Source organism: Euprymna scolopes, chromosome 3 (assembly GCF_053919585.1).
Source record: "Euprymna scolopes isolate OS-2025 chromosome 3, ASM5391958v1, whole genome shotgun sequence".
Taxonomy (NCBI): Eukaryota; Metazoa; Mollusca; class Cephalopoda; order Sepiida; family Sepiolidae; genus Euprymna; species Euprymna scolopes.
Genome location: NC_136484.1, coordinates 114,272,752 through 114,286,788, shown reverse-complemented (window position 1 = coordinate 114,286,788; position 14,037 = coordinate 114,272,752). Strand labels below are relative to the sequence as shown.

Genomic DNA, 14,037 nt, shown 5'->3' with positions numbered 1-14,037 from the left:
CTAAAGACGTTGCTGCTGTCTTGTAATTATCGCTTTCCTTATTTTGTCCTTTAGTCCTCACATTTCATTAAGGATGTTTCTGACAAAGGGGGAAGAATTACGGTTTTCTGGATCAGAATCTATTCATCAAACACTTATTGTTGGCTAGTTTTTGACGTTAAAGTAATATGTTTTTTTAGCTCTTTACATCATGTGGCTTCATGCCTTGTCTGGAGTGATTTCTATTAAAATATATGATGATAATTTCTTGTTTGCTAACCATCATTCATGATGATTTTTGTTGTCATTAGTTTCTCCAATATCTTTCTAGTTGGAATTCTTTCTAGAAGTATATCATGTACTCACCAGATGGACCATGCGAAAGCAACCAGCATCTCTAAGTGAAAGCGTTTCTGCAGAATGAACTGGATTTGAACTTGGCACACACAGGTTATCAGTCCATGTTGTTCACCACTGAGCCACTGTCTGTCCTCTGCTTCTGTTGTGTAATGTTGTAACCCTTTGGGCTGTGATCATAGCGTAGTATCTGTGTTAACTGGGGCAAGCAGGGTCAAGGGTCAAAACATTATTATTATTATTATTATTATTATTAATTGATTTGCGTGACAGTGGGTCGCTGGATCAATTATTATGATTAGCAAAATAAACAATTAAATTGGGAAAAAATAATTGACATATAATATAATAATATCGCAAAAGGAATGTGAAAATAGAAAATAGATGTAAGCATGATTTTTGGTTTGCATAAACAAATAAATAGATTGAGGTTACATCAGCTGTTGGTCTGAGACACGTAATGAGACACGCAACAGCTGTTGTTCTTGTTGTTGTTGTTGTTGTTGTTGAGAACCATTCATGATGATGATTTTGTTGGCATTCATTTCCTCGATATCTTCCTATTAAGAATGCTTCCTAGAAGAAAATCAGGTACTTATGAGAGGGATCATGCGGTGGTTACCAATGTACCAAAATGAAAGTGATTTTGTGGAAAGAACTGGATTTCAAACTTGGCACACTCAAGTTATCAGCCCACATCATTAACCACTAGACTACCGTCATCTCGCTATTGCTGCTGGTGATAATGCCTTCTAACTCCCGTTTCCTTTATTTTGTCCATTAGTCCCCACATTCCATGAGAGATGTTTCTGACAGAGAGGAAAGAATTGCTATTTCCTGGATCAGAATCTAGCCATCTAACACTTATTGCTGGCTGGTTTTTGACCTTGAAGTAGTTTTTTTTTTTTTTTTTTAGCTCTTTTTACAATAAAGTGGCTTCATGCAATTTCCATTAAAATGTTTGATGATGATGATGATGATGATGATGGCTATTTGCAGCTGCTACTGATGATTATGATGATGAGGAATGTATTACTGCTGATAATGATGATTTGCTGCTGCTACTGATGATGATGATGAAGATATTGCTGCTGATGATGATTTGCTACTGCTACTGATGATGATGATGATGAAGATATTGCTGCTGATGATGATGATTTGCCACTGCTACTGATGATGATGATGATGATGAAGATATTGCTGCTGATGATGATGCTCATGATGATGTCTAAATTTAAAAAAGTATTTTTAGCTCTAGATGCACGGATTGAAATGGGCGCATCTTTGATTCCTTTTTTCTTTGCACTTGAAGATGATGATGCAAAAGCGTTTCATTTGTAACATGCCTTGATTATCCTCATGTATTGATCAAAACTTTGACTTGAGGTGAATTGTATTAATCCTGGCCCCGGATTAACCTATATTTCATCTACAAGGATAAGATTAAGGGTTAATCCTATCAAGCTGTGGATAAAACTACACTACAACTCAAGAATGTTCTGGAGAATGGGAAGAGTTGAAATTGCTAAAAGCAAGGAAAGAAATAGAAGAGAAAAGATGACGTATGAGTCCGATTTAGCGTTAGAGTGTTCGGAGAAAAGCGTTAAAAAACGAAAGAAAAGACAGAAGAAAAGGAGAATAAAGAATGAAAGAGAGAAAGAAAGAATGGGAAAAAGAAAACCAGCAAGAATATAAAATAATAAAAGAAAACATAAAATAAAGAAGGAAAATGGTGCAACAATAAGCACTGACAATTGAAGCTGCAATCAAGCTTTTATCTATAACTAGCAGGACCCGTGAACCGGCGTGGCCCGGTTCGAATATAAAAAGAGGATTTAATTAAAACAAGTATCTGGAAAAAAATAAAAAAATGGAATTTAATTAACATTCGTTTCTATGAACTTTTTCCTTGTAATTTAATCACTGAAAATACATATTAAAATATTTCTTAGTTTTTGGATTGAGTTTTATTTTTAATTTTTAATTCATTAAATCAAGCTTTCATCTACTACTAGTTGGAATTGTTGGTTCGCTATTGATTTTCAAATTTCACTATTTGCAATGCTTGAAACTTAAAACTTGAAATTTAATTATTTGTTAATAGATAATATCGTTTGGTACAGACCCAACAATGGACCCTCAGATAAGAACACAAAAATTGGATATATAAGACCAGAAAATCCTAGTCACCTTTTGGGGCCCATGACACAGTGGATAGAGGCATTGAGTCCCTATGGTTCCAGGTTAGCATTGTCTGAAGACAGCGGTTTCAATCCTACCCAAAGCAGGCCAGATGATTAGTTGGCCAAAACGTGGAGAGACAACAACTATGGAAGGCAGTAATTGCTGGGGTTACAAGATGCAGCATTCCCATCTCATTGCAGTTAATTACCTGAAGAAGGTCAGGGGACGAGTTGGCCGAAACGTGGTGAAATAACAACAATTATGAAGATGAGGATAACAGTCCTAAAAAAAAACAAAAAACAAATGAATACATCTCATTGCTAACTTTGTTGCAAATGAAACAAAATCTTTCCCATTTATGTGTGTATAGGCAGATAACTATTAGCATTTCGTTAATTTCCAAACACCTTTATTTTCTAATTTGTTCCCTACATCTTTATCTTTTAAATGTGATTATGAAGAAGAGGAAAGAAAGAAAAATGTCTGCCATTTTAATTGCAATTTAGAAATAGATTGCAACTTGTTGAAAATCAAGTCGGCTCCTTTAAAGAAAGGAGCATCTGAACACAAAACCCAGCTTCTTTCCCAGAATTGCCCGCCTGTGGAACACTGTTCTGCTGACCTGCTGCCCTATTGAATACGACATGGTAGCCTTCAAATCCAATGTAAACAAGTTCTAAGTAAGCCGTTCCCATAAATAATCAAATTCTAACCAATTTACACTGTTAGTGTTACTACACTACCATCTTACATTCATTAACCCTAATTCTCGTGTGGCCTTCGGGCCTTGATAAGTGGTGACCCCCTCCCTCCCCCCCAAAAATATTCATTCATGAAATTAAATAATGTTGTGAAACAGAACTATTTGTTATATTAAAATCAAAACAATTATTGAATTTTAAAAAAAGATTAAAAAAAAAAATCGTTAAGTAATAAAATGTCATTTTTCAAAACAAATATGCAAATTCAATAATCTTGAGACTAATATTTCATATACATAAGCGGTATATATAAAAAGATGGTGCGTCTATTGTTTAAAGTTTAATTAGTTTGAAATAGGCCATTTTAACTTTACAGATAATGGAAGAAATGGGTCAAACTTTCGCATTTATTCAGACTCATCAGTGTTGCTAGTTAACAAGAGTCATCAGTGTTTAGGCTATACATATATATATTGCTAGTTTCAAACACCTGACTAAAGCCACTTTTGACTTCCATCTAATATCTTTACCTTCTTAGTCACTGATATAACTTTGCAACATTGAAAGGAAATATGTTTAAGATTGTACAGAGTGTTCCTGTTTCCTAATAAGGGGAGCGAACTTTGCAATATTACTTTTAGTCAGAAGCTTTTCATATTTTACCTATTTTACTTTTGAAGCAATAACTAGCACTAATGCCAGAAATCTCCACTACTCTTGAACTAATAAAAATCTGTCTGCAAAATAAAAACATTCACGTATTTTTTGTTGAGATATCCTTGTAAATAATCAATTTCTACTCAATTTATACCATTACCGATTATCACAGTGTCCACTCATCAACCCTTATCCTCGAATGGCTCCTGGACCTTGATAATTGGTTACTCCCTTGTAAAAATAAATCTTGCGAGAAACAGTAGATATACTATGGCACAAACACCATAGTTTGTTTAATAGAAGGGTTTCATAAAACTCTCTTAGTTAAACATGGATAATTGATTGCGTTTAAACTGATAACTTAAAAAAAAAAAAATGGAGGAGGGTGCAGTTTTTTTTTTGTTTGTTTTGTTTTTTTGCACAAAACCTTTTTTTTCTAAATGAATACATTGAAAAATCAATAAATTTCAAAATATGCTGCATTTTTCCCACGTTGTGAATAAAATTAAAATGGCGAGAAAATAAAATGCAGAATATATTAAAGTGTAGTGAAGCCATTATTCATAAAACAAGATGGCCGTCTTGTTTTAAATACCAAATCTGTAATTTTAATAATATCTTGGTGTAAGTGATTTTATTTGACAGCAAATGAAGAAAAAAAAGAACAAAAATCTGAACAAAATTCAAAAACAAATTGGCTTGCTTAAATTTTTTGCCTGTTCAAAATTGAATAACTGATGAGTGCCACAATTCAAAGCTTTGAATAATAAACTAAATATGATATTAATTTACCACATATTATAGGCCAGTGCATAAACCACAGAGATATCTCCCTTGGACAGTCCAAAAAACAGTGTATAAACTAATAGTTCCTGTAATGTGAATCAACCCCCAACCCTGTCCCATGACTGCAATGTTGTATCCTTGTGCTTGTTTTACAAGTCCTTCATTAGAATGTGCTCTGACAAACTTGTAGTTCTGGTACTCCCACAACCCAAATACCCCTGATTGACCCAACAAGCAGCAAAATCCCACACCTTCACTGTAGAGATACCCCGATTCAGGCAAACATTCTACTCTAGTAGTTTTTTACCTCGAATTAGTAGGCTTTCAAATTCTCTCCCTGTTCCCTGCTTCCCAACTGCATTTACATGCAGAAGTTTAAATGTAATGTGAACAAACATCTCGCTACTTAGTATCCCTCTAGGTATGGTATCTAATTCATAGTATAGTACAACCATGGGATACGGCATTAATCCATTCCGGGGTAGGGATCATAAAGTGAAATCGTTGTATGGCAGATCCTAAGCAAACTTTTATACAGTACATATTAAAAATTAGTAAACAAATACAGTACAGTATATAATACACATGTATATAATCAAATAACATTATAAATAACACGGTAAGGCAGAGCAAACATCATAACCAAGGGCCGGAAAAACATTGTATTCCACATCGTAACCTGAAAAAAAACGTATCCTGGGGTTCTACTGTAGTACAACGACTAAAAATGCTATAATTTTACACTTGCAGGTGAAGAAATAACTGAGACATGTGCATATCATATCTACATTTTATTGTAACATTATCCACGTTTTACACACATATTACGCTGTTAATATGTGGAGGCACAACACATTGTAGACTCCGTCACAAGGAGAAAGGAATAACCTGAATCCCTAGTGAAACAAACGGCATTTATTTACAGGTCTTTTCCTGTCGCTTTCAGACACCGTGTGTAACACGTTTATTTCTGTCCTTCTCTGCCGTGATTCCTTCTCTGACGTGATCCTTTATCTATACACTCGTTCTTCTTTTATAATCATTTTCCTTCTTCCTTGTCCTGACGTCATCTTGCACTCAGCACGGCTATTTGCATACAGCTGTCATACGCACGTCCATGCTCTGTTACATTACAAACGAGCAAGAAGATTCAACTTACCCGGGATCGAATGAGGATCATTGCTATGTAATTTTTCATTATATTCATAAAACCATATTACTTCCTTTCTTTTCCTTACCCCCCTCCCCATTTTGTGAACAATAGTTCAAAGAAGCAGAAATATTGAACTCTCTGAATTAACGTCAATAGTAATAGCAGGGAAGAGAAAAGGGCATCAGCTACTAGGTTTCAAGACCGGTTTTGAACTCTACCAAGGCAGGATAGGGTGCTGCGAGCAGCTCCTGCCCTGATGTGGAAACAGTAACACTGTCTAACGTCTTCTATTTAGATTTTATGGCCCCAGGTAATGCCGGGTATCCCCACTAGTTTTATATATTGGATATAAAAATATTGGCTAATAAAGGGACTAGAAGATCTGAATTATCCTCTAACAATCGATAAACAAAAATGTATTATACGCTACGCAGTTTTTGTCTCCTATTTTATTGCTGCAATCGATTGCTTCAATGATTTCTAAAATAACCAATAATATTTCCTAATAAAGACAGATATAAGAAAATACCATTTGCTATTTTGTTTTGTTTTTTTTTGTTTTTCTTTAAACGAGGAAACATATTTGTCTCCACCCCCAATCCCCAGGGGATAAAATATTTAATATCTTGTAAATGCATATAAAATGTTATTTCTTTTTCTTTAATGCATTTTGTCATAAAAATTACCAACACAATTGTTGACTCTAGTGCTGGTAGTAGGAATTCATGTCCCCCCCCCTCTCTCTCCCCCCCCTCTCTCTCTCTCTCTCTCTCTCTCTCTCTCTTGCCTTAAAAGATCAATGATATCGAGGAGATGTAGGGTGAGGGTTAGGGTTGAGAAACTACTCTTTATAGATGAAACAATGTGGTACTTTTATTATTTGGATTATTCAGACTTGAGTGTAATTCTCGCAATGTTTCCTTTGACTTAACCTCCAATCTTCTTCAGATGGGTCTTGCAAAACTCAGAAATCGTTTAGTCAAATTCAGAAATCTGTAGGAAATTTCAAACGTGACCCTTTATGTAATCCATCGGGGTAGCATGCTCTCATTTCATCAGCCATGATATGTCTTAAATGATTCGCAATTTTATTCTTAGTATCGTCCACACTAAAGAAACAGTTCCTTTCAAAATTCTGTATAAATTCGTGAGTCCAATAGAAAGATTTCCAAGTTTGACAAAGCCAAATTGTTATAAAGGGAAATAACCGAAAAGAGTTATCTCCCCTGGATCGGAAGGGGGAAGACTTTTCAAGATGGCTGACACAGCATTTCACATAATCTGTTGCTCTAACATTTTACTATTTTTCTGTTTAAATAAATAAATAATTTGGTGCCAAAACAATGTCTTCTTGTAATTCTCACATTTAACAACCAGTTATATTCCGTGACGACATAACACAAATGTTGTGAGAATAACACTGAAGATGAAAACAATAGTCCAAATAAGACAAGTTATCAATCTTCATCTAAAAAATTCAGAAACATGATCTGTTATTTGTTTGAATCTCGAAAAATCAAATAATTACCTTTTAAAATATGTCTTGACAAAACGTGCAATAATCTCAGATTCCACTAAAAGAGAAGCAGACATGTGCATTAGCTGTTCATAAATATGGAATAGACATATGAGAGGGAGAAAAAGATAAGATCAAGTCCATCCTCCTCCTCTTCCTACTACTACTACTACATTATCATCATCATCATCATCATCTTTGTGATTGGTTCAGATTTAATTATTCTTGGAGGAGGAACCCCTCTCAGGTTTCTTTCCACCTTATTGGTGTCTGTCCTCAGAAGGTTATACCATTGTCATCATGCTAGGTACTGCAGGTTGGCGATGCTATTGTTGGATAAGCAAGGTCAAGCGTACCCAAACACAATCATCCAGAATAAATTGGGGGAAAAGAAAACAATGAGAATGATTCGTCCTGGTTATTGAACTTGTGCTGCAATCAAACTTAAAAAGAGAGTAAAAAAGGTTATAGCAAATTAATAAAAAAAATACTTGAATGGAATCGGCCAGTTGTTTGTTTTACCTTATAGCCAGTGGGACCGAATTCCAGTGTGTGCCATCAGTCAACACCCAAACCAAACCATCCTCTCTGACTTCGCCACCGGCAACACAAACATTCACAATAAACCTATTTATTTTTACTATTAATATAAAAGGAGCTTTGTCTGTGTGTGAGTTCGTTTCCTATGTATTTGGAAACAACTGGGCCAATTTTTAAAAAAAATTCACTTGAAGGTACTTGATGTGTCTGGGGGTGTTCTTACATAGATTTTGTATTGCAATGCATCTGATAAGTATCGAAAATCGATAATCAAAAAAAAAATCCGATAAAAAGGAAAAAAAAAGTTAAAATCGGACTTCCTTTTTAATCGGATTTTTTTAATTGGATTTTTATACAACTAAACATCACAAGTGCATTTGATAAGTTTTATCATCGCTTGAGCTCAAAGGTCCAGACTGTAAAATCAACTGTAGATTCTTTTATAAGATAGAGCCACATTTGAGATAACTGTTTCTTTTTAGAGCACAATTGAGCCACAATACTTTATTTTTATACGTTTAACTTTTATTCAAGTGATTATCTCTAAATAATTTTATAAAATGAACAGTTGGTTCTTTAATAAAACAGGGGTGTGTTCGAAATGAATGTTTCTGTTTAGAGCACAATTAAACAATAATACTTGACTTTTACATTTTAAACTTCAAGCGAAGCTATTATTTACAGATAATTTTATAAAATCAACAGTAGTTTCTCTACAGTGCAATGTAGATTACAATGTATTGTGGACTAAGTAATTGCGGGGAGGCATGTGAAACTTCCTCTCAGTACACTGTGCGGGGGTGGGGGACTTACTAGAGCAGATAATTTAAATTATAAGATGGGCAGCATCATGAATTTTGGAATATAGTTTTTTGTCATTTTTTCACTATATATTTATATGGTTCTGACCATGAAAACAAATATTCTATTTAAAAAAATATGATTGTTAGCATTAAATATATCATTCAAATCATCTCCTAAATGAAATCTTGGGCACTCTACATCCAGTGGAATTTGAACTTGCTACCACTAGTCTCATTTCATATCTCTGATATATGGTATAGCCTAGTCTGGCACAAGGTCATTCAATTCTTAACATACAGATAAATAGTTGACAGTGATAATTGTATGAGCAAGAGAATGTCATTGTTCCTCATGATTCGTCTTCTAATCATTATTACCATTATTAGCGCCACTTTTAACTATAAGTCCTCTGGTGACAATTAACAATAATTGGAAGCTCTTGGCAAACCTTCCTCCAGGAAAATGCTTGAGGTAGTTTGGTGGGCAGAGGAAGGGGAAGCAAAACGCCAGAAGAGAAGGTTGATTCCATCTGAATTTTACACTGATACATAAAATCTGTTGAGATAGAACTGGACATACTATGTATTATCTGGATTATTCGAACGACTTTTCTCATCTTGGATGAGAGAAGACACATGTATATGCCACAACTGCACCAGGAACTATGTGGGCTCCCAAAGGGTCTCAGCAATATTCATGCTGCTAGTTAAACTCTTTTTTTGCACCATTTGTGCATTTTGATATCTTTCATTTTCATTTTAGAAGAGTTTCATTTGAGTACAGGGGAGAGTTATCAAATTCCCTCTCCCAACTCCTATGTTAAGAATGGTTTCCAAAATTTGCATTCAAATGAAAGGGCTCTTTTTTTCCTGTATTTTCATTCAACATCACAAAATCTAGCTACGTGAAACATATCAATTTATTTGATAACTCCTGTTTTCTCTCTCACACAATTATTCAGTATGAACATTTTAGGAAACGGATTTGTGAAATTCTAGTATCAGCAGAAGCTCGCACACACAAACACAATCTGCTAGCAACTTCCAGTTTAATAATAACCATATAGCAAGTTGTCGCCCTTAATCAGTTGCATAGTTCTTATAACCATCGCTAATGCATATGTGGCGCCACTAACTTTTGTTTGATGTCTTGAGCATCTTGCCACTATTGTTACCAAATGCTTTCTCTAAGGTCAACGTGTCGTAATTGTATGAGCTGAGAGAATTAATAATTAATTCAGGTTTAACATTCAAACATTTACAAACGCAAAAATGTCTGGTTGTCACATTTGCACTGTTTTTACTATCTACACAATAAAATAATACATGCTATCTACACAATAAAATAATACACGCTATCTACACAATAAAATAATACACGCTATCTACACAATAAAATAATACACGCTATCTACACAATAAAATAATAATACTTGAAATCAAAATGTAGTGATCATTACTTCTAAATCTTATTTATCCTCTCATCTTGTTCAACAACAACATGATTTCCATAAAAAAAAGTGAAGCATGCAAGGTCCCCTGTGAGTGTACAGTGAACGAAGCATAAAAAATGACTAAGTTCAGCATTTGCCCTCCCCCCCCTCGTTTATCCCCACAAGTCCCCAGGGAATATCAAATCCTGGTCAAAATGATCAAACGGAGCAGTTTTAGGCCTTAACAAATGTAAATTTGAGTTCTGCACCATGCAAAAAAGAAATAACTAAGTCCATCATTTGACCCCCTCCTCATTTAGCCCCAAAAGTCCTCAAGGCCTTAACACATTGAAATTTGAGTTCAGCACCATGCAAAGCTTCTAAATAGACATACACAGAAAATTTTGGACAAATATGATAAAATAGTCTCAAAAATGGAGTGTTTTTATTAGCCCTAAAACAGCCCCTGGGGCACATCCAAGAGTTATCGCGAAGTATAGACAAAATTATATAGAAATCATGTAGTTGCAACTTTTTCAGAAAGTTTTATAAAAATCCAAGGCATCAAATTTTTTAAAATGAACACAAAAGCGTCAATTTTAGCAATTTTAACCCGAAAGGCACCCCTAAGGGGGCAACCGGAATTTTCCTGAAAAATCCATCCTGTTTCTTTTTTACTCATATCATGTTTAACGTTGTTGCAAATTGCAAAAAAATTCCAAGGCATAGTTATTGAGAAAAGTGCGAACGGACGAAGGACAAGGGTGAATTTACAGGTCCACCCTCCTTTTATTGGGGGACCAAATAGGAATAAAAAATAATATTGGTTATTAAATGATTTAAAATATCTAATACAAATGAGTGTGCTGAAATATTAGAATAAATTTTACTCTGGCAAAAAGTTCCATTCCCGCACATGAGAATGCAATGACAATTGTGTGGATAAGCTCTGAAACAGAAATATGGCGATGACAAGTTTTGTGGCAAAGAACTTGACAAGCACGTATAACTTTGAAGCAATTTTATTGGATGAGTATAAAACACAAGAAAATTGGATGAGCATAAAATACAAGGAAAAGGTAACTGTTTAGAAAGGAGGAAGATGTTAGGTTTGTGAAAACGTGCTTCGCAAAAATTCATCTGGGTGAATTGTTTGGATAACAGGTTGCACATATGCCCCTCAATTCTCTCACTTTTCATGTAGAAGTAAAGGCTTTTCAAGTAAAGGCTTTTCAAGTAAAGGCTTTTCTGTGCGGATTTTTTGCAGTAATGCAAGTAGGAATCCAGGGATGAATGATGACTAACTTCTACCTGCAGCCTAGGCCTCTGTTGAGAAGTAGTCAACCAGTTCAAGACAGCAATGGTGAGCAAGAATAAAAGTTCACCCATTGTTCTGCTGGGTTTGAAAAGAGGTCTGAGCACAATATGCAAGAGCTTTACTTCATATGACCCATAAGGGAGTAGAAATTGTAATTCTTGTTAGTCAATCTCTGGGGCTCTAAAGGGATCAGAAAACAACTAATCAATGAAGGGAACAAAATAAATTCGAATAGAAATAATTAATATTGGGTACACAACGAATTAGCATATAAATCTATCTATACATAATTTTAATGTGTCTATTTTTCTTCTTCTTTTTTTTTCGTTGTGATATCAGTTAGAGGCGATGATATAAAATAATGAATAACCAATATGAAATTGCTCCAGTTAAGAAAATTCAATAGAACCTAAAATTTAAAGTTTCAAACGCTTTTTAGTCAAAAATAGTTTTAGTCTGATCACGATCTCCCTTCCTTAACAGTTCACTGTCCAACCAGTTCCATTCGAGGCATAATCCCATATTTGGTTGGTTGTTTTTGTTTTACGGCATATCAACCTTTTTCAGGTTATTTAATGCCGAATCTAGTTATATTGAGGAACGATTTTTAATGGAGTATATTTTTTTTTATGTCAGATTCTATTTAACCCATAGTTGGGACCCTAACAGGTACTACCGCTCCGGCTCAGAGTGGACCTGGGAGCAATGGCAATTAAACGGTGGCTCCACACTCCCCAAAGCCCACAAGATGGGGCCTCACCATCGGATATAGTTTTAGGTCATATCCAGGACCCCCATATTTGGTGCTTAGCGTAAATGAAAATCGCATCTCAAATAATTTCTTTTATATACTTACATATCATTCAAAAATTAAGCATCTTCAACAAAAATTGAAAAAAACTACCAAGTAGAATTTTAATTAAAGATAGCAATTAGCTTTCGCGTTTTTCTAACCCAACATTCATTATTAATTGATTAGATGACAGACTGACTTATCCACCCCTGCTTTATGAAATTTCTGCTCTTAGCAATGGCAAATTGGCAAAATACGCTAAAAAAATATGATATGATAAAATGCGATAATTTTCCATAATCCTATATGTACATAACTATTTTAATCTGATACGTAAGTATATCAATAGTTTTCTGTTAATTTATTTGCAACTGCAGTTTTCATTTGTGAAAATGCGATTTTCATGTGTGGCTTTATTTGTATAAGTACTCCATAATATTGGTATGTTTGAAAATAAAATTGATTGATGTAAAAAATCCAGAAAGGTGCCACGGGATATAATGCTAAGGTCATAAAATTGTAGCAGCTGATGTTTACACTTCCGTGCCCAAGATGAAATGACTAGACGTTTGCTCATACACTATCATGAATAAAAACAAATAATTATATTTCGGATCAATCAGAGAACTTTCTGAATTTATTTAAAACTAGCGGGGGTACCCGGCGTTGCCCGAGTGTTTGTTTCCAAGACGGGGGGGGGGGGGGTTTAAAAAATGTTATGGTAGGTAAGTAGGAAGGATCAAACCCGGAGTCATGAGTAAAAGTAGGAAAATAAAGTGTGAAAAAAAAAAACAAAAAAAAAAAAAAACATCTGCAACGTTAACAGTTCGGCCACCAAGAAAAGTCCATTCCAGTTGTTTAGGAAAAAAAAAAACCAAAAAAAAAACGACTACGGTAGGTCGGCGCGAACGTGAAAATATAATGTGAATTGTCCAGCACGCTAACCACTACGCCACAGAGCACTGCAGCTTAGTTTAGTGATTTTAAATAGCTTCACATGAAAGAACTATGAAGCCAAACCGGTGTTCTCTTCTCAACTGTTCCTTGTGAACGATCCCCAAACGGTGTTGTGGTGGCAGGGGGAGGAGGAATTTATTAGAGAGAAAATATTTTACCACTTCCATTGATCTTAACCGATTTTGGCCATGACTTCTCAGCAGAAAAAGTATAGAAATCTAAGATTATCGAGGAATTTGAGAAATAATAAGCCTATAACACACCTCAGATATTGTTCTGCCGTTTGTGCATATTATATTTGCATGAAATATGTTGATTTTTAGTCCTATTAATGTCAAAATCAGACGGGAAAAAATGAGTTCATTTTATTTATATAGAGACTAGCGGGGGTACCCGGCGTTGCCCGAGTGTTTGTTTCCGGGACGGGGGGGGGTTTAAAAAATGTTATGGTAGGTAAGTAGGAAGGATCAAACCCGGAGTCATGAGTAAAAGTAGGAAAATAAAGTGTGAAAAAAAAAAAAAAAAAAAAAACATCTGCAACGTTAACAGTTCGGCCACCAAGAAAAGTCCATTCCAGTTGTTTAGGAAAAAAAACAAAACAAAAAAAAAACGACTACGGTAGGTCGGCGCGAACGTGAAAATATAATGTGAATTGTCCAGCACGCTAACCACTACGCCACAGAGCACTGCAGCTTCGTTTAGTGATTTTAAATAACTTCACATGAAAGAACTATGAAGCCAAACCGGTGTTCTCTTCTCAACTGTTCCTTGTGAACGATCCCCAAACGGTGTTAAGTGGTGGCAGGGGGAGGAGGAATTTATTAGAGAGAAAATATTTTACCACTTCCATTGATCTTAAC

The 14,037-nt window shown here is 35.0% G+C and overlaps 1 protein-coding gene across 6 annotated transcripts in view; it reads left to right on the top strand.

The window, feature by feature from the left end:
• Window positions 1-14,037, top strand: part of LOC145258181 (uncharacterized) — a 905,094-nt gene that overhangs the window by 489,421 nt on the left and 401,636 nt on the right. The gene's annotated exons all lie outside the window — the stretch shown is intronic.